Below are 20,856 nucleotides of genomic sequence, written 5' to 3' on the forward strand. Positions count from 1 at the left end.
CCTCCCTGACCCTGCGGGCTCCCCTTCCACTCTCCTGAGTAGCAGAGTCCTCGAAATCCCAACAAGGCTGGGCCCAGGTTTCCTGGGGCTTAATCCCCGACCTTGTAGTCACTTGGGGCAGGAGCTATGGTGTCCCCACTCCGGGGTGCTCTCGGCACACTGCAGGCTTTCTTGGCTCAGTGATCATTTCATACAGTTCAAAGCAAATACAATTTATTAAACAGCAACTGATTAAGAGAAAAGAATAAGAAAAAAACGAGAAAGGTTAAATGAGAACATGCAGCCCTGCTCTGTAGCCCGGGGACATCACAAACAGCAGTCTGCAGAGTGTAAGGACAGTTCGCAGTCTCTTCCTTATAGGTCCCAGGCTCTCTCTCAGGCCCTGGCTGTGCTGCAGGGGAGCTGCAGGCTGGACATGCTTGCTCTGGCAGTGACCACAAGGCCTCAGGCTCTAGGTGGCAGGACGCCTCTCCCAGTCTGGCCTGCAGGGCCTCTTGGCTGGTGTCTCCCTGCCCAGAGCCTCTTCCCCCACTTTGCTGGTCTCAGCTGCTCACCACACCCAGCTGTAGGCTGTGCTGCTTTGCCCGACTCCAGCTCCTTGTGTTGCTTCTCTGCCCCCTTTGGCTCTCTAATCACTGCCAGTCTGCTGCTCAACACAGGGTCTGCGCTCCTTGGGCTGTGTGTGCCTGGCTCTGTTGCTGCAGGACTGCCTCTCCCCACAGCTTGCTCTTCTCAGCTCTCTCTTAGCTCTCTCTCCTTGCTCAGAGAGACCCAGAAAATCCCAGCTCACATGGAGGGTGGGGCCTGGCCTCTTCCTTTCCTCACTGGCCTGCCCAACCTGTCAATCAGGCCGAGCTGGTGTGTTAGCTGCTTTCCATTATCTCTGGGGTCTGTCAGTCTCAGGGCCCTGATTTCTCATGGACCCTTCTCCTTTTGATACTGGAAGCTGACGAACCAAAATCTCCCACAGAGTTTTAATAGGAAGCTAACAGTCCCCTTAAAAAGAGTCAGATTCCAATGTGGCCTAAATTCTGAGCTTTGATAGTGTTACCGACATTACAACCGCACAAGGTCCCATCAGCAACACCCGGTATGTAGTGCAAGAGTTTCTCTTAGCCTTTGTGGACCTGAAAAGTCCTTGCAGGTGTAACACCAACAAGCTCTGGTTGTCATCACATGGGATCAAACCTCAGGAGCGAAACGCATGAGCCTTTACTGAATGAGCTAACAGCCTGCCTGGTAACTAATTCTCTAGTAGACTCGTTAATTTCTCAGAGGTCTCAGGGTCGCTATGTGAGTCAGAGCATCACACCCACTAGAACTGATCCCCGAGGGAGCCTAGCTTAATGCGTCCTTGTGTAACCCACACACCTAGTGTGGTTACTGAGCAATGCAAGTGGTACCTAGACCACAGCAACAGCTGAGATCAAGAGACCTCTACAGCATGGGCTGGGAGCCAGCTGGCTTTTAGCTCAGAAGGTAGCAGCTCCTATGCTCAACTTCAGAGGTCCCAGGTTCAAATCCACCCCATGGTAGTTATACTTCCACCCTGACTGAGAACCACACACTTGAAACTCAGCTACCCAAAATATCTTGACAGACTTTAAATATTGTTATGTTTGATAAAAAGTGGGCTACCAGAGAAGGGAGGAGGTCAAATCGTAGCCGCCTGCAACTGGAAACAGTTGAGGTATAATGATTCTCAAATCCCAGGTTTGTACTGGAGATACGTAGTGTGTAGATTAACTACAGGTTGAGTCACTCTAGTCCGGCACAATTGGGTTGGTCCAGCATAATTTTAGTTACTTGGGTGTCCATTTACCATGGGGGTGGCCAACTTTCCTGTGGTTCCATAAAGTTTGTTTATAGCCACCGACCCCGGCTCTCAGTGTTCTGTGCTGTTCTTTAGCTCTACTTTACCCCTCAATGGCTTCTAAGAGCCCGTAAGCAGTGGAATGCTGCTAGACAATACTGATCTCCCATGGTTTGGCAAATTCTCTGATTCGGCACTGGTCAGGTGCCCAGGGTGCCGGAATAGAGAGGTTCAACCTATAGTGAGACATGTCCGTAGCATGTTGGACAGGTGTTATACAAATCAAATGAGCCATCAGAACATAAGGACGGCCATACTGGGTCAGCTCCATACTCTCCATCTAGACGGCTTGTTACCCTATCAAAGAAAGCTATCAGGTTGGTTCAATGTGATTTGTTCTTGACAAAACCATGCTGACTGCTACCTATCACCTTATAATCTTCTAAGTGTTTGCAAATTCATTACTCAATAATTTGATCCATTATCTTTCCAGATAATGATGCTTAGCTGACTGGTCTGTAATTCCTCAGGTTGTCCTTATTTCTATTTTAAGAGATGGGCACTATATTTGCCCTTTTCATGTCTTCTGGAATCTCTCCCATCTTCCATGACATTTCAAGGATAAGTACTAATGGCTTAGATCTCTCCTCAATCCGTTCTTTGCATCTTCTAGGATGTATTTCTTCAGGCTCTCATGACTTAAAGATATCTAACTCCTCTGATTAATTTTTAACTTGTTCTTTCCCTACCCTAGTCTTATATCCTACCCAATTTTAACTCTCATTGACTTTCTTAAATGTCCAATTTATGCTAAATATTTTGGTACTAACTAGAATGAAAAAAAAAAGTCATCAGAAGTCCAAGCAACATTTACAAGAGAGAATCTGCTTTACTAAACACGCAATTTTAGTTTTACTAAGCCTATGGAAGCATGTTTTTCCTAAAAACCGAGCATTTGAATGAACGTATAACTGAAATTGATATATTACCCAGATGTATTTGATAGCAAAGTACTTTAACAGAATAACACTTGTTTTACCACAGAAAAACATTCTGTAAAAGAAGATAAAGATTCCAGTAAAATCTTCTATATTCCAATAATCTAGTTAGTCAGTTTATAAATTATCCAATATCCGTAATGATTTGCATGAACTAGTGGGGCAGAGTATAATGTATCTATACTTTTATTTCTTGCTCTATGACTGTTAGTGGGTGAAAATGGTAGTTATGTACCAAGCAGAGCACCAATGTAATGTTATTAGTTTAGTGGAGGGTTACCGACCGATACGCTGAAAATCACAGCTCAGCACAGAAATTTATCCGTGTGTTTTGCTGGAGAAACACAGATTGCAGAAAAGCCTGTAGGTGTCCATCTTTCGCTAATGTTGGAAGGCTATTTGAATATCCCCTAGAACTCCCTAAAATATTCCATTAAGGATTTTGAGTTCCAGCCTCTACAACGTACAAAAATCCCGAGCTATTAGGCCATCCGGACTAATTTTGGATCAGCCCCTCAACAGGGCTGTCAAGCTTTAAAAATAGAAACCACGTTTAAAATTATTTTTAAACATGCAAAGTGAGAAACTCAGTCCTGATAAAGCATAGCGCTGGGAGTGAGGTGGCGAATTTAAATGCGGTTGTCAGTCAATTTGTCAGTTAAGGAGATGGACTCCCATCTCGAACTCTTTCGGTGGTCTTCCTGACTGATTCGGCGGCAATTAACATCTGATCCGCACTTCAGAGTAGCAATAAAAGACATAATGAAGCCCTGCTCCAATAGCCTGCTGAAATGTCATTCTTTCATTACCTCTCCGAAATTTCACTTGTCTGCCACATCTTATCTTGCCCCTCATTTATCTACCTCTTTAGCTCTGGACCACAGGCAGCATCTTAAAGAAACTTTCACATTCTTCTGGGTCTTACATTTATTACATAAACAGGTCAGGATGCATTCCAACCCGCTTTCCTCACACTCTGCAGAACAAAGAAAGTGCCAGAGAACTGCAAAGCACCGATTTACTTCACTTTACTCTGGGCTGCTTTTCATTCTTCAGATAAAAATGGGAGACGAATGACCCTTCACAACTGGAGTGAAGGCAAATATAATAGACATATGCATTGCCTTTCTTGTTCCAACACACCGTTGCTCTATAAACCAGTTCATGATTACACATTCAACATGGGCACTTCCAGTACATTCCTGATTTGCAGCTATTTGAGTCTAGTCTGTCTTTTATAAAACTAGAGAAAGCAGTGGGCATACATAAGAAGTATAAATTATGTGCAAACAAAATCAATTTGTAAAAATTTAAGGGACCGTGCAAAGTCAAACATGCAATAGAAGATTACAAGTTGAACCTCTCTAGTCTGGCATCGTCAGGACCCAACCAGTTCCGAATGTGAGAATTTTCTGGACCACGGGTGGTCAATATCGTCTAGCACTTACTAACACTTCCATTGCTTATTAGGCTCTTAGAAGACATTGTGGGGGTAAATTAGAATCATAGAACACTAGAACTGGAAGGGACCTCGAGAGGTCATCAAGTCCAGTCCCCTGCCCTCACGACAGGACCAAGCATTCTATATTGTCCCTAATAGATATCTATCTAACCTTCTCTTAAATATCTCCAGAGATGGAGATTCCACAACCTCCCTGGGCAATTTAGTCCAGTGTTTGACCACCCTGACAGGTAGGAAGTTTTTCCTTGCATCCAACGTAAACCTCCCTTGCTGCAGTTTAAGCCCATTGCTTCTTGTCCTATCCTCAGAGGCTGAGAACAATTTTCCTGCCTCCTCTTTGTGACACCCTTTTAGATACCTGAAAACTGCTATCATGTCCCCTCTCAGTCTTCTCCTTTCCAAACTAAACAAGCCCAATTCTTTCAGCCTTCCCTCATAGCTCATGTTTTCTAGGCCTTTAATCATTCTTGTTACTCTTCTCTGGACCTTCTCCAATTTCTCCACATCTTTCTTGAAATGTGGTGCCCAGAAGTGAAGCTAAATAACAGCACAGAACACTGAGAGATATCACTGGAGGCTGTAAACAAACTTTATGGGACCATGGGAAACTTGGCCACACTCATGAAAAGTGGACATCCGGCAAACTAAAATCATGTAGGACCATGGATGTTTCTGGACTAAAGTGTTCCAGATTAGAGAGGTTCAACCCATAGTTTACTCTAAAAGAAGACCAATGACTTTTGTAGTCTTATGTTTTATTACACATCCCCCTTTCCTGTCCAAAAAACTGTAGGGAATTCCCTTTTGATCGTTTCTAACATACTTTTTCTCTTCTATGAAAGGATGCAAAGTAGAGATAGTCACAGCTGAAAAAATGCAGTGGAAAAACCAAAGCAGCAGCAAAATGCTAAGCGCACTGGCATTTCCACACTTCTTTTTAAGTCAATTCAGGCAGGGTCACCAGAAGTAGTTCTTAGTAAGACGAGATGTTCAGGGCTCATTTAAGAAGCCGTCAAATGGCTCATGGTTGAAAATAGCTGTACATCTTGCTCATTTGAATTCGTCGTGTGTGTGTGTTTCACACAGAAAACACATTTGAAATAAAATAAAATAAAATGAAATGTATGTTCTGCATTAAATTGTTCTTTAGTCAGCTGTGATATTTTGCAATCACCCCATACAAACATTGTTTACCGCAATGCAAAATCCCAGCAAATATCTTAAATGCCAAATTTTAAAAAATAGGAAAAAATGAAGGGCAGTACAAAAGCATTTCTCACACAACTGGTTTTGCTATGACCTGTATCTTCAACTGTAAAGATTCAGTCGCTGCTGAGCATGTGAAATCACTATAATGTGGGAGCCCAAGACCTTCCCTCCCTGAAAAACCAGTTCTCAATGACTGGTCCTACTTTGGGCAGGGGGCTGGACTTGACGACTCCTGAGGTCTCTTCCAGCCCTGAGATTCTAGGATTCTATGAAACTGACAACATCTCAAGGAATCCTGCAGGGGGCAGTCCTGGGTCTAGTACTTACTCAGCATTTTCGTTAATACTTTTGATAACGATGCAGTGAACACTCGTTGGGGAGATTAATCTGAGAGGGGTTGGAAGGCTGTTGGAGGGCAGGACAGAAATTCTAAAGGACCTTGGCAAGTTGTAGAATTGGTCTGAAAAGAGGAAGATAAAATTCAGTGGAGACAAGGACAAAGTATTTCACATTGGAAGGGAAAAAAACCCAAATTCTCCACTGCCAGCAGAGGACGTCCGGACAGGCCGCCTGCCAAAGAGCTGACCCCTGTTGTAGGGTGTATTGACAGAAGTGTCATACCGAGGACATCCAGGGCTCTGATTGTGTAGCCCTCACTAGTGCAAGTACTGTATATATGCAGGTGTGGGCCTGTATTCTGTCAAGTACACAGACTTAAAAAGGGCGGTGAGACGTCAGTAGCAATAAATTCTTATTGGGACCTTTCATAGTCTCCCCATTCATGCTGACAACAATTCCTTGGCGTGAAGGGACCCGGAAGCAACACTGAGGAGCTGTGAAGAGCGCGTAGTCACAGGCCTGGCGAGAAAAACGGGTCTTACCGCCATTTTGCAAAGGGAGGCCTGCGGTACCGTGATTAAGGGATTGATCCAAGGTTGCAGAGCAAGTCTGTGGCAGAACAGCAGGCCGAATCTAAATCTCGGCGTACCAGCCTAGTGTACTAATCACAAAACCAGCCTTTTCTCCTACAGGTTGAACCTCTGTGGTCCAGGACTCTCTGCTCCGGGAATAGCTGTGGTCTGGCAGGACTATGGATACTGCAAGTCTACAGAATCCCTATGGAGGAGGTTACCGGTGGCTTGAAGCAGATCCGGCCAGTGGGGGGATGGAACTCACTGGGCCAGGAGCTCTGGCAGGGCTGCTGCAGCTTGTGAGGCTGGCAGGCTGGAAAGAGTAACCAAGTGAGGAAGCTGGAGTCCCCACTCCCAGACATGCTCTGGGCCAGCTAACTCCCTTCTCCGGGACAAATGCTGGACCAGGGAAGTCCAGCCAGCTACAGGATGGGGACCGATTGGCTAAGCAGCAATATGGCAGAAAAAGACCTGGGGATTGCAGTGGATGAGAAGCTGGATAGGAGTCAACAGGGCGCCCTTGTAGCCAAGAAGGCGAATGGCATGTTAAGGTGCTTTAAGAGGATCTAGGGAAGTGATTCATCTTTATTTGGCTCTGGAGAGGCCACATCTGGAATATTGTGTCCAGTTCTGGGGCCCCACTACAGAAAGGATGTGGACGCATTGGAGAGGGTCCAGTGGAGGGCAACCAAAATGATGAGGGGGCTGGAGCGCATGACCTATGAGGAGAGGCTGAGGGATTTGGGTTTGTTTAGTCTGCAGAAGAGAAGAGGGAGGGGGGATTTGGTAGCAGCCTTCAACTCCCTGAAGGGAGGTTCCAAAGAGGATGGAGAGAGGCTGTTCTCGGTGGTGGCAGATCACAGAACAGGGAGCAATGGTCTCAAATTGCAGTGGGGGAGGTATAGGTTGGATATGAGGAAAAAGTATTTCACTGGGGCTATGTCTAGACTGCAGGCTTCATTCGAAAGAGAGCGTCTAGACTGCACGGAGTAATTTCGAAAAAGCGGCTTGCTTTTTCGAAAGAAAGCATCCAGTGAGTCTGGATGCTCTCTTTTGAAGAAGCCCTATTTACATTGAAGAACGCCTTCTTTCGAAAGAGGAACTTTCGAAAGAAGGCGTTCTTCCTCGTGACATGAGGTTTACCGCCATCGAAAGAAAAGTTGCGTTCTTTCGAATTAATTTCGAAAGAACGCGGCTTGAGTCTGGACGCAGGGGAAGTTTTTTCGAAAAAAACCCTGAGTCTGGACACAGCCTAGGAGTGTGGGGAAGCGCTGGGATGGGTTCCCTAGGGAGGGGGTGGAATCTCCATCCCTGGAGGTTTTTAAGTCCCAGATGGACCAAGCCCTGGCTGGGATGATTGAGTTGGGTTGGTCCCGCTTTGGGCAGGGGGCTGGACTCGATGACTCCTGAGGTCTTTGCCAGCCCTAGGAATCTATGATAATAGTTAGACATTGCTTTGCAGAGTCCTATGAAGACAGACGGGCTGTTATACAAGTGAGTAACTTTATCCCTGCTCGTGCACTATGCGGAACAAGTAAATTAACCGCACACTTTGTTTTGAACTTTCAGCTTCTGTCAACGTAACCGCGCTGCTTCCCTTTTACCACTGCAGCCTCAACACACAGTGTCTCTGGCCTCTCGTCAATAAACAGCCAGCATTGCAGAGATTAGACCGAGTCTAATTTATAAGTCTGACCCGAGCCAGGGAATAGGCAGAAATCTGCAAATTAAATTTATACTCCTGTCATGTTGAAAGAATACATTTATCAGCACTGGAAGGCTCCTAACTGCCCTCCGCCTGCATAATATCTCATTTCAAAGCATCGTCAGCCGGCGAGTTTTTATTCTGCCATGCACAGGAAAGTGAGGAAGAATGAATACATTTGGTCTCCTCATTTGCTAATGCTTACATTCATGCCTTTAATATATAGATACATTTGCATTCTTTATTCTGCTCTTCCATCCAAATATTCATACCAGTGGGGATTGCAACAAATGAAGGGAAGGGAAAAAGATCAAAATAGAATATATCTGAATGTTGCCAGCTCTCCTGGATGGAAATTAAAAATGTCATTGCATTACGAATGCTTGATTCTCTGCAGACCGAATCAGGCAAATACAAGTCAGAGAGGCAGCACAGAGACTAACGAAGCAGGTGAACTAGATTTGCAGTCCCTGAGTTACATCTTAATTGCTGCAGCATGGAGAGACAAACATTGGCAGAGAAGCGTGCAAAAAATATGCTTCTAGAAAGTGTGAGAGTCCGGAGAGGCACGCCCGAGAGTGCCAAAAGGGACATCATGTATTTTTGAACAAACCATTAACCACAGGCTAAATGTGCTGGAGAACCGTTCGCAGGCATGTAAGGTGAGCCCTATCTCAAGCTCACAGGGGCCTTCAGGATCTCTGCCCCCCACTCAAACTTCACTTAAACTGAACCTCAGAAATGGACCCAGCTCCATGAAACAGAATCCGAAAGCCAGCTGGGCCAGTGCCATGGGTTGTCATGGCAGCCACAGAATGCAGAGCCAGTCCAGAAGAACTGTTGCATGGAAACAGGAGTCACCAAGACCTATGAGACTTGAAGGCTCTGCCATCAGTGTCACCACCGTGAGAAACCCGACCAGTGTAGCTTGGGCCTCTCTTGTGTCTAGGAGTACTCCGGACAGTCGAACCCAACCCTTTACTTGTCACCATCTCATTTACAGTCAGATCCAACGTCTAATGCAGCCAGTGACAAGCTTATCATCCCTTCTAAGAGGAGTTGGGGCTGGTCTTAGTGACAGGGCTCTCACTTGAGGATCCGACACGGACAACCCTACCTTGCCTTCTCTTTGGGACAGTAGGAATGCAGAGCATGAAAAGAAGCAATTTAAAAAAAAGTCTGCAGTTGGATTGGAGCCAACCTTGGCAAAGCTCTATTGTGTTCCGTTCATAGAAAGCTTTACAGTATGTGTGCATTGGGTGGATAATCCAATTTAAATACCATCGCACTAGAACAAACAGCCTAGCAAACAGACGGTCAGGGTCATTCCACGTCTTCAGCAGATCATTTTCAAAACTATTTCTCTTTCTCCAATTAATGTGTCTGTTTTACCATGTACAACGTCATCTGCATTTTTCAGGGATGCGACTGGCCTCTAGCTTGGTTGTTTTTCTGTATGCCTCCCTAATGATTACGAGCCTGTTAAGCATTGAAAGACTCTTCTGGGCTGGTGAGCATGCAACAGGATGTCAACATCACATTGGATGCGCTGTTTATGACACTCGAGGAAAGGAAATAATAATCGTGTTGTTCAGGTGCTCTAGCCTTTCCGTGAAACCAATATCAAGTCTCTGCAGCACTCACAGATGCGATCTCCACAAGGAAGGGGAAAAATATATTAGAGGCTGCAGGAAACTCCTGAATTATGAACGAACACATCACTGTCTCACACACACAGACACACACACATACTTGCGTGCGTGGTCTAAAGGACTAGCCTTCCATAGATGCTGCATGTGTCTGTCATTTGAACTCTTTGAGGATGTTTTCAAGGGGTAAAGCTAAATGGCCTATCTAATTTACAAGATAAACTTAAAAAACAACAAATGTTCTGGTAGCATTTCACAGATTAACAAAACACGTAGATCAGTGTTTCTTAAACTTTTTAAGACCAAGGAACACCAAACAATATATTTTTTTTATGAGGAACACCAAGGATTTTTTGGTTGAGAAAAAAAGGCCGGGGGGAGGGGAAGTTATTGAGGAAAAAAAGGGTCGGGGGGAAGTTATTGAGGGACAAAAACAAGGTCGCCTGCCCCTTTAAGGGCGGCCATTTTGAATTCTGTTGTTCTCTGCGGCACACCTCCGACTGCCTCGCGGAACACCGGTGTGCCACAGAACACAGTTTAAGAAATACTGATGTAGATGGTATCATGAGCTTTCGTGGGCACAGATGACCGGTCATCTGAAGAAGTGGGTGATTAGTCCACATTTTGTTAGTCTATAAAGTGCTACCAGACTATTTGTTGTGTTTGAAGTTTATCCTGTACAGACAAACTCAGATACTCCCTGAAGCTTCTTAATTTACAAGAGGGATTCTTGAACACACGCCTAGAATGGGACTTGCAAACCACAGGACGTCGAAAGGGCGAGACAGGGGCAAGTATGCAGGGTGACCATATTTCCCTATGCTGAATATGGGACAGTGGGGGCGGGGCTTACCAGCGCTTGGGGCTCTAGCCCAAAGGAGGGGGCTGATGGTGCTCGGGGTGTCAGCCCCACGGGGTGGGGGAGGGGAAAGTGACTGGCACTCGGGGCTTGAACCCTGCAGTGGAGGAGGGATTGGGGAAGGGTAGCCGCTGGCATTCGAGGCTCCAAACTACCATCAAACTCAGTGGAGAAGAAACTCGGACAGCAGCAGTGCAGTAATGGCTTTCATTTCACGCGTATGTGTAACCCCAACACAATCCCTCTCTTTAATCTCTCGTCATGAACTCACTGTACATGGTGCTTCCGTAACGTCAGGGCAAGACGGCTGAAGGCGGGGTGTGGAGGAAGACAAATGGCGGGGATTGGAGCCTTCGCCGCTGGAGGACAGGCGAGGGCAAGCGCCAGCAGTTGCAGAAGGCAAGACATCACGAACACCCGTGGAGCAATGGGGTCCAGAATGTCATCGGGTGCAACGAGCGGTTGGCCCGTGGAGGGCCGGGTAAGCCAGCAGCAGGGGAGGGGAGATGGAATGGAGAGGAAGTAGCTCAGGGCGGGGCCATATTAAAACCCTGCGGATTGGCAGGTTTCGGCAGAACACCCCTGTCAGGTGGACCCGGACCAAAACCGGTCCATGTCCTTCAGGGCCCCTCTCTACCCTTCACTCCCTCTTGGAGCAACTACGAAAGAAACGCCCAGGAAAGCAACCAAAGGAACTGGCGGGAAAAGCACGTCGTAGGGGGAAATGATAAGGGCGTGGAACAAAGGGGTCACCAGACTATTGCGCCCACGCTCAGATGCCCCGAACTATCCCCGGAAGGGGTAAAGCCCGGGCTGTGTGGGCACTGTCGGAGAACAGTGGCCCGAATAAACTAGCGCTGCCGCCATCGAAGCCAATTCCCCCAAATCAACGACGGGCGATGTTATAGGGGGAGTCGGAATCCCTACAAGATGGTGAAAAACGATTTCCCTAGGAGGGTGGGGAAGCACTGGGATGGGTTCCCTAGGGAGGGGGTGGAATCTCCATCCCTAGAGATGTTTAAATCTCGGTTTGACAAAGCCCTGGCTGAGATGATTGAGTTGGGGTTGGTCTGTTTTGGGCAGGGGGTTGGACGTGATGACTCCTGAGGTCTCTTCCAGCCCTGGGATTCTATGGTTGATCCAATCATTTGTTTTTACCACGAACCGCCCTGAATTCTTTACTCTCCCGGGTTTCAGGTGGATGCTGCCACATCCTGACATTGCAGTAAATTAGGAGCATGACCCTCCCTATCATTCTGGCAGAGTAAATCATGATTGTCATCCAATCACAAACCAGTAGACCTGAAAAGGAGACCTTCCCTTCCTCCCCGTGCAATCCAATGCAAATCCAACATCCACAGAATGATCTGTGGTAGGGAGCAGGCCCAGGATCAGAATGGCTTAGCACAGAACACACTGAACTGAAAGGAACTTGCCAATTTCAGGCAAATCTCCATGTTCCTATCTTCTTTTTCTTTATAGATCTGCAGCTAGGTACTTTTTTTTTTTTTTAAGAATTGCACGGAAAAAAAAGATTCCTCTGTGTTGTAGCACATACTAAGTTGTGATAAGGTCCAGGGAGCATAATTTAAAAAAAAAGGGCCAAAAATGACAGCTGACCTGCCAGGGTATTCAAAATGCGCAGCGTTACACTTTCACGTCACCACAAATGTAATACAAAATAAATCTGCAGTGGCCCAGCAAAATTGTGTCTGGGGTTTAATTAATTATTGACACCACGTTGGACTCTGCAGTTCCACATTAAGATTTGTGCAGTAGGTGGAAAATCGGGGGGGAAGGGAATCTGGCCTGGTGGGTATGGAGTCTAGTATACAGAGTGTGTGAGTGGGAAAGAGAGAAGCCGTGTGCTGAACAAAACACCCCGCCTGGAAAGCACATGCCACACACTCCCGCCCTGCTCACCTAGTTGGAAAGCAACAGCAACATCATATTTATTTGGATTTTGTGATTTCTCTCCCCATGAAAGTTCTTTAAGGCTCAGGCTATCCACCAAGATGCCTTTTTGCCATTCTTGCCCTCCGCCTTGCCTCTGGCTTCCCCAGCCAATGGAAGATTTGATGTGCACAAAGGAAAGGTGTTATGGCAAAGCAGGGAGCATCAATCATTTTACACAGAGGGGTGCAGGGCCTGTCTTTCCAGTTCAGAGTAAAAGTGTGTGCAACGAATACATTGGCACCCTGCTCGCCCGGCCGGCCCCAGGCTGTCGATGTAGAGAGATCAAGGAAAAAGCAGCTACCACTGCTACCAACACGTGGGCAAACTGTAACAGAAGCATGTGTGATACACACTTGGACTGAACCCCAACAGCCCACATTGTATTGAACTATGCATGCCTAAAAGGCTGATCCTGTAAACAGACTCACAGTCAGAGACTTCAGTAAGCTCCATGCATGAGAAAGGAATCTGTATTTTTTTTCCAGGGGGGACGGGGTGAGGGACTAGAACAGGACCATTAATCCTGGTACTAAAGCTACATTTCAACGCACATGGTTACCTACGAAAGTTTGCCTCTTACACAGCACGCAATATATGCATTCACAAAAGCCGGTAAAGAATGTTTTTCATTCTAATTTCCAAATGAATTTGAAACACCATTTAGTGAAGATGTAACCTTTAATCTATCTTCTATTAGACCATGTCTACCCTCAATAGAAGATCGGCACTGCTGCAATCGATCTTCCGGAGTTTGATTTAGCGAGTCTCCTTAAGACTCGCTAAATTGAACTCAGAGGGTGCGCCTCTTTAATGTAGCTGGAACTGCATCTTTTGCTTAAACATCTCCTTTTACTGTAGACCTGTCCTTATTCTGGGTGTGTGCCTTGGCGTGGATGCAGAAAGATCATTGTCCTAAAAGGATAAAGTAAATATACTCTCAATGACACAGTGAATGCTCCTTTGTCAACAATCTGGTAGGTGGCCATTCTGGAGAGAAGAAATAAAGTTCTGCTTGGATTTGATTTTTTAAACCACAGAGGCACACTGTACCAGGAGCTTCTTCCCTTCTACAAAAGGGACCTCCTACATGATCCAGGCAAAATCCTCAAGGACAAAGCACAAAACCTTACTCCAGAGAGGAAGGGGGAGGTTGGAGGTGTGCAATGAGGCATCTCCAAGGAGAGGAACCGAAGAGTTGAAATGACAAATGGATTATGAACAGCTAACAAATATGAGTTTCTCTCCATAATTTGTCCATTTTATGAGACACAGGAGAAGGGACAGAGGAGTGACTGATTCCACTCCAGACAGAGATACCTGCCAAAGAGGGGACTTTTACACTTTAATACCTGAGCGATTGGGAGGCCACCTGAACCTCAAGAAGCTTGGGCGGTGGGGGAGGAACGCTGCATCGTACGGAAATAGTTCTTCAGCACAGAGGCATCGCAGGTAGGTTGATTAGTTCAGGACTAACTGTCTAGAAAGCAAGAAGGAGGAGTCCTTCGAACAAAGGATGCAGGCTTCGTGTTTGTCCATACATGACTGGCACTGAAGTTCAGTCTTCATGTTCCTTTTCTGCCGGTTAGGATGAAGCCACTTAATCTGCAATGACTTTACAGTCAGATGCCAGAAGACAGAAACTGAATCTTATTCTAGTCCATATTCCTGCTTTTCTTCTTCAAATATAGTCACGTTACTAAGAGATCTTCTGGGTGCTTGCATGGTTTGACCCAACTCTTTTAGGAAAATAGAAATTCCAATCTCGATTTAAATGCCGTCGGTGATGAAGAATCCACCACGCTGTATGTGAAGTTACTCACTCTAAAAGCTGGAAATTTTCACCTCTCGTTTGACTTTTCTAACATCCAATCATTGGATCATGTTTTACCTTTCTCTACTAGACTGTCGAGCCATCAATAAATATTTGTTGTCCATGTAGATAAGGATGGACAGGCCTCTCCTTAGTCTTCTCTTTGTTAAGCTAAGTAAATCAAACTGTCCAAGGCTAGCACTCGTAGGGCATGTTTTCTAACCCTATAACCCATCCAACGGGTCTTCTCTGAACTCTTTAATCTGTCAACCTTATTCTTGAACGTTGAGCACGCGATGTGGACACAGGAGCTCAGCAGTGGCCACCAAAGGGCCAAACAGAGAGGTGAAACAAGCTATGTACTCTACTCCAGGGTGGGTGCAAGAGGTGCAGGGCAGTCTGAGAGCCCCGGGGAGCAGAGAAACTGAGTTGGAAATGCAGGAACGCATGGTCCACATTTCACACAAGGATACGTTTCAGTGCAGAACTTCTTTATTGACCACCGCTGCTGTATATCTCCAAAGGATGGTTTGTTGAGAGGCCAGGAAACCAGTGTCAATATCAGGTGAGCTCTTCTGGGCCTTAAACATGAGCTGCCTTTCATAAATGGTCAGGAATATTTGACATTGGGGAATTAAAAAGGTGCTTCTGGTGCTCTCGTGTGTTATACATGGAAGCAGTTTTTACACTTCTACAGTTTCAAAGCAATGGTGGGAGACCTCTTTAAAGGTGTATTCCCAGGGGTGGCTAAAGAAGTGAGCGTGTTCGGGTGTGCCTCTGTCATATCCGTTCTTCCATATCCAAGAACGAGGCCCTGATAGCCCCATGCTGGAGCTGGCCTGATTCCCGTTGTCGTGCATCCCAGGGCCATTTGCTATTTATAGCAGCGTGCTGATCCTGCCCTCAAACTGCTGTTGTACCTGCTGTGACCTAACATCCCGGCTTAGTCATCGGGGGCTATGCCTTTTGCTGCATCTGCCTCCCCGATACAGTCTAGCTCTGCGAACGCCGAAATGCTTTTCCGGTTTCATGAGAATCCAAGATTGCTTCTGCAGGGGCGGGGTGGGGTTTGCGCCGGCCAGAGAGTGAGAGTTCCAGCTGCCCTCCCCAATTATCTCTCTTTGTAAAGGTCAGCTACATTGGCATCTCCCCTCCCCCAAAGCGGCTGCTATTTTTAGACATGCCAGGCCAGCGGGAATGCTGAACGGCAGGCCCTGCACTGACATGCTTTGCTAGGAAAGGCGTATCGGAAGGACTCCCTGAGAACGCTCCGACGGGGATTCAGAAATAGCGCAGGCGTGTTAGAAAGGAACGGAATAGAGCAGACATTTACTTGTTTAGCCTGCATACAATGGAAACGACTCATTCCTGATCCCACTGCTCTGCTCCCTTCAATCCACCACCAGACTTTGCTCCCGTGCTCACTTCAGAATGATCCAGGGGTGTCGACAGCCTCCGTGGGCCCCTGGCTAAGGTGTGGGGCTTTGGGAGCAAAGGGTGGGGCAGAGGCATCGATGCCTCTGCACCACTTGAAGGGTAGCACTGGGTCTCCTCCAACCCTGAGAGCATCGTGGAGTTTGTGGAGTGGTACTCCAGTGGCGATTTGCATAAGACCATGAGAATGGCCAGACTGGATCAGACCAAAGGTCCATCTAGCCCAGTAGCCTGTCTGCCGACAGCGGCCAATGCCAGATGCCCCAGAGGGAGTGAACAGAACAGGGAATCATCAAGTGATCCCTCCTCTGTTGTCCAATTCCAAACTAACAGAGGCTAGGGACACCATTCCCACCCATCCGGGCTACTATCCATTCATGAACCTCACCTCTGTGAAACTATGTAGCTCTTTTTTGAACCTCGTTAAATCTACATTTCCCCCGTTATAGACTTTACAACATCCTCTGGCAAGGAGTTCCACAGGTTGACTGTGCGCTGCATGAAGAAAAACTTCCTTTTGTTTATTTTAAACCTGATACCTATTCATTTCATTTGTTGACCCCTAGTTCTTGTGTGATGGGAGCAAGTAACTAACTTTTCCTTATTCATTTTCTCCACACCAGGCATGGTTTTATAGACCTCTGTCACATCCCCGCCCTTAATCTCCTCTTTTCTAAGCTGAAAAGTCTGGCTGGATAACTGTACTCAGAGAGTGCTTATTAATGGTTCTCAATCCTGCTGGAAAGGCATAACAAGTGGGGTTCCACAGGGGGTCTCTTCTGGAACCAGCTCTGCTCAATATTTTCATCAATGATTTAGATATTGGCATAGAAAGTACGCTTATTAAGTTTGCAGATGATACCAAACTGGGAGGGGTTGCAACTGCTTTGGAGGACAGAAGTCGTTCTTCTGCCCTATTCTGCACTGATTAGGCCTCAGTTTGGAGTATTGTTTTCAGTTCTGGGCACCAAATTTTGAGGAAGATGTGGAGAAATTGGAGAAGGCCCAGAAAAGAGCAAGAAAAATGATGAAAGGTCTAGAGAATATGACCTATGGGGGAAGACTGAAAGAATTGGGCTTGTTTAGTTTAGAAAGGAGAAGACTGAGAGGGGACATGACAGCTGTTCTCAAGTATCTAAAAAGGTGTCACATGGAGGAGGGAGAAAAATTGTTTTCCTTGGTCTCCAAGGATAGAACAAGAAGCAATGGTCAAGGGAGGTTTAGGTTGGTCATTAAGAAAAAGTTCCTAACTGTCAGGGTGGTTAAACACTGGAATAAGTTGCCTAGGGAGGTTGTGGAATCTCCATCGCTGGAGATATTTAAGAGCAGGTTAGACAGAGACCTCTCAGGGATGATCTAGATGGTGCTTGGTCCTGCCGTGAGGGCAGGCGAGTGGACTTGATGACCTCTCAAGGTCCCTTCCAGTTCTATGATTTTATGATTCCATTCTGACCCTCCTGGTTTTGCTTATTCCAAATAGGGAAGCTATCCCACTATTCGGCTTTGATCCTGCAGTGAGTGCTATGTGACTGGGCTTCAGGGCTCACACACAGCACCTCTCACTTTGGGGGGGGGGAGAATGTGGCCCCGAGAGGCATAAGGGGTCTGCGTGCACAGAGGTCATGGCAAAATCGGGACTTTCAATAGCTGTCAACAGTCCATGCACACTATGAAACATCTTGTCTAATGACGGAGACTTCGATGCCAAAAGCAAGGGCAGCAATAGAAACCCGAAAGTTCAAACATTTATCGCAACTGGAGGGAGATTTCCCTTGCCCCCTTTGCAGCTGGAGTTCACAACATTATGAAGCAGCGATAGCTTATCGGTTTGTTAAGGTTTCATAATATCCCGATTTGCTCTTCTCGCAACAATACACAGGCATGAGCATATCACCCCAGAGTTGGTAAATTAGCTCTAAAACCAAGAGAACACTTTCTGTTGAATAAAAATAATTTATACACAAGAGGTGCGTCTAGACTGGCAAGATTTTGCACAAAAGCGACCGCTTTTGCGGAAAAACTTGCCAGCTGTCTACACTGGCCGCTTGAATTTGCGCAAAAGCACTGACTTTGTAATGTACAAAATCAGGGCTTCTTACGCAGATATTTTCACGCTCCCACTCAGGAATAAGCCCTCTTGCAAGAGGGCCAATGTAGACAGGCACCTTAATTTTTTGCACAAGAAAGCCCGATGGCTAAAATGGCCATTGAAGCTTTCTTGCGCAAAAGCACGTTTATACTGGCCACAGATGCTTTTTGCGCAAACGCATCCGTGCCAATCTAGACGCTCTTTTGCGGAAATACTTTTAACGGAAAACCTTTTCCGTTAAAAGTATTTCCACAAAATCATGCCAGTCTAGATGCAGCCAAGGGTTCGTGAACCTTGAGATGTGAAAGGAAAATCATCCCGCAATTTCTTAAAAAAACAAAAACAAAAAAACCCTTTCCCTTCCTTGGCTCGTTTGCACCAAATAACAGCAACGCAGAGGACAGAGTGTTGCTTTCAAAGCTAGCTTTGCGGTATCCTCTAGATCTAGGGCACAGGACTGGCAACTAGACAATTCAGCTCAAATGATAAAAGTTATTAAGGTTTCCAGTAGCAACCCTGAGATGCCTCATTGGCTCAGACAAATCTAAAAGCAAACCAGAAGACTTCTGGAGTGCTAAGCCTTCCTTAGAAAGGGAATAAAGAGATTTGCACAAAAGCTCGGTCTTCGTGTAAGCACCCAGGCCTCGAACTTGCGGTTGATTTCATAGAGCCATGGAGGGCAACCCGCGGCCCACGGATTCCTCCTGAGGCCCACACACCCCCTGTCTTCCAACCTCCCCCACACGCTGGCTACTCCAGCTCTGGGAGGATGGGGGAAAGCTGGGACGGAGCACGAATCAGCTGATTCATAGCATTCTGAAAGTGCTGGGGGGGGGGAGGAGCAGGGAGTGTAGGGCTCCGGTGAACCAGTATGGCAGAGGTGTGGGGGAAGGGTGAGATGGGGTGCATGGGCCGCAGGTCGATCCCCAGTGGACTGTGGGCTACAGAATGCCCGCCACTGGCAAACATGTGGGCTACTGAGATGCAGGAGGGCCATTCAGTAGTCTTGATCATCCATCATTGCCATAGGGTTTCCATTGCCCTCTCACAACCTTACTTCAGTCACTAGCACACTGGGGGTGGCACGACTTCAGGGTCAGCCCCCCCCGGATGTAGGCCCATTTCCCAAAGTGCACCCAGCTGTTCACGGTGTCCTAAAAACCTCTCCCCAACTCTCTCCTTGTGGAGATGCGCTTCCACCCCAAGCCAAGACTGAGGGAAGACAGATCGGTGGGAAAAGGAGAGTCCTTCCCCATGAAAACCGAAGGGCTCTTTGTAAAGGGGGGGAAGTCCTTCCCGTATTTACCAAACTCCCGATGTGTGTTCCCAAGCGCCATGCCGGGGGGTGTCTACACTGCACCATAACTCAAAACAATATAGGCAATTTCAGCTACGCAAATTGTGTATCTTATTCCGATGCCATTTCGAAATAGTTGATTTTGTCATTTGGCGCTCTGTAGAGAACGTTACATTTTGAAATCAAGTGCTATTCCGAAACACCCCTTACTCCTCGTAGAATAAGGTTCACAGGGACGTCGCAATAGGGAGCCTGAAATAACGGGCTTGCTGTGAAGAGGCAGGACAGCTATTTCGGGATTGTTGGGTATCCCGAAATAGCGTAGCAGCGTAGATGTACCCTAAGGCTGTGTCTAGACTACATGCCTCTGTCGGCAGAGGCATGTAGATTAGACAGATCAGCAAAGGCAAATGAAGCCGCGATTTAAATGATCGCGGCTTCATTTACATTTACATGGCTGCCGCGCTGAGCCGACAAACAGCTGATCAGCTGTTTGTCGGCTCGCCGCTAGTCTGGACGTTCCCCCTGTCGACATCAAAGCCCTTTGTCGGCAGCCCCGTTATTCCTCGTGGAATGAGGTTTACCAGGGCTGCCGACAAAGGGCTTTGATGTCGACAGGGGGAACGTCCAGACTAGCGGCGAGCCGACAAACAGCTGATCAGCTGTTTGTCGGCTCAGCGCGGCAGCCATGTAAATGTAAATGAAGCCGCGATCATTTAAATCGTGGCTTCATTTACCTTTGCTGAACAAACAAATCTACATGCCTCTGCCGACAGAGGCATGTAGTGTAGACGTACCCTAAGAGAGCAGGAAGTGGGAAACAACAACTATTCCTCTAATCAAGTGAGGGGATGGATCCCTGAGCTCACCTACTGATGTGTCCGAGGCAGTCCCCGTAACAGCGGGGAACAGAAAAGCGTTGGTAACAGGATTGCAGCAACTGAGCATATCCTGATCCAACAGACTTGCAAATCTGCCACCGATTTATGAGGTGCTGGATCAGGCTCTAACTAATCCATGTGTCTCATCATAGTACTTTGGACTTTGTTCAACGCTCAAGAAGGACCGTGCCACCTCTACTTACGTGAACATCCCCTTTGACATCAATGGGAGTCTTCTCACGAGTTAAGATTACACGCACAAGTAAAGGCTGACAAATTGCCTCCAATGCATTTAAGAACAGCCAGACGGGCTCAGAGCAAAGGTCAATCCAGCCCAGTGTCCTGTCTCCTGACAGTGCCCAGTGCCAGGTGCCCCAGAGGGAGTGAACAGAACAAGGAATGATCAAGTGATCCCTCCCCGTCACCCATTTCCAGACAAACAGAGGCTAGGGACCCCATTCCTACTCATCCTGGATAATAGGAATCAATGGACCCAACCTCCATGAATTTATCTGGTTCTTTTTGGAACCCTATTCAAGTCCTGGTCTTCACAACATCCTCTGGCAAGGAGTTCCACAGGTTGACTGTGTGCTGCATGAAGAAATCCTTCCTTTTATTTGTTTTAAGCCTGCTTCCTACTAGTTTCATTTGCTGACTACTAACTCTCATGCTATGGGAACATGTAAATAACTTTTACTTATTCACTTTCTCCACGCCTGCCATGATTTCATAGACCTCTATCATATCCCCCCGTAGTCTCCTTTTTTTCTAATCTGAAAAGGC

The 20,856-nt window shown here is 46.7% G+C and overlaps 1 protein-coding gene across 2 annotated transcripts in view; it reads right to left on the reverse strand.

Annotated features, from left to right (window-relative positions):
• MDGA2 (MAM domain containing glycosylphosphatidylinositol anchor 2) overlaps positions 1–20,856 on the reverse strand; it is a 634,890-nt gene that overhangs the window by 311,553 nt on the left and 302,481 nt on the right. The gene's annotated exons all lie outside the window — the stretch shown is intronic.

Source organism: Pelodiscus sinensis, chromosome 5, assembly GCF_052426305.1.
Source record: "Pelodiscus sinensis isolate ZL-2025 chromosome 5, ASM5242630v1, whole genome shotgun sequence".
Classification (NCBI taxonomy): Eukaryota; Metazoa; Chordata; order Testudines; family Trionychidae; genus Pelodiscus; species Pelodiscus sinensis.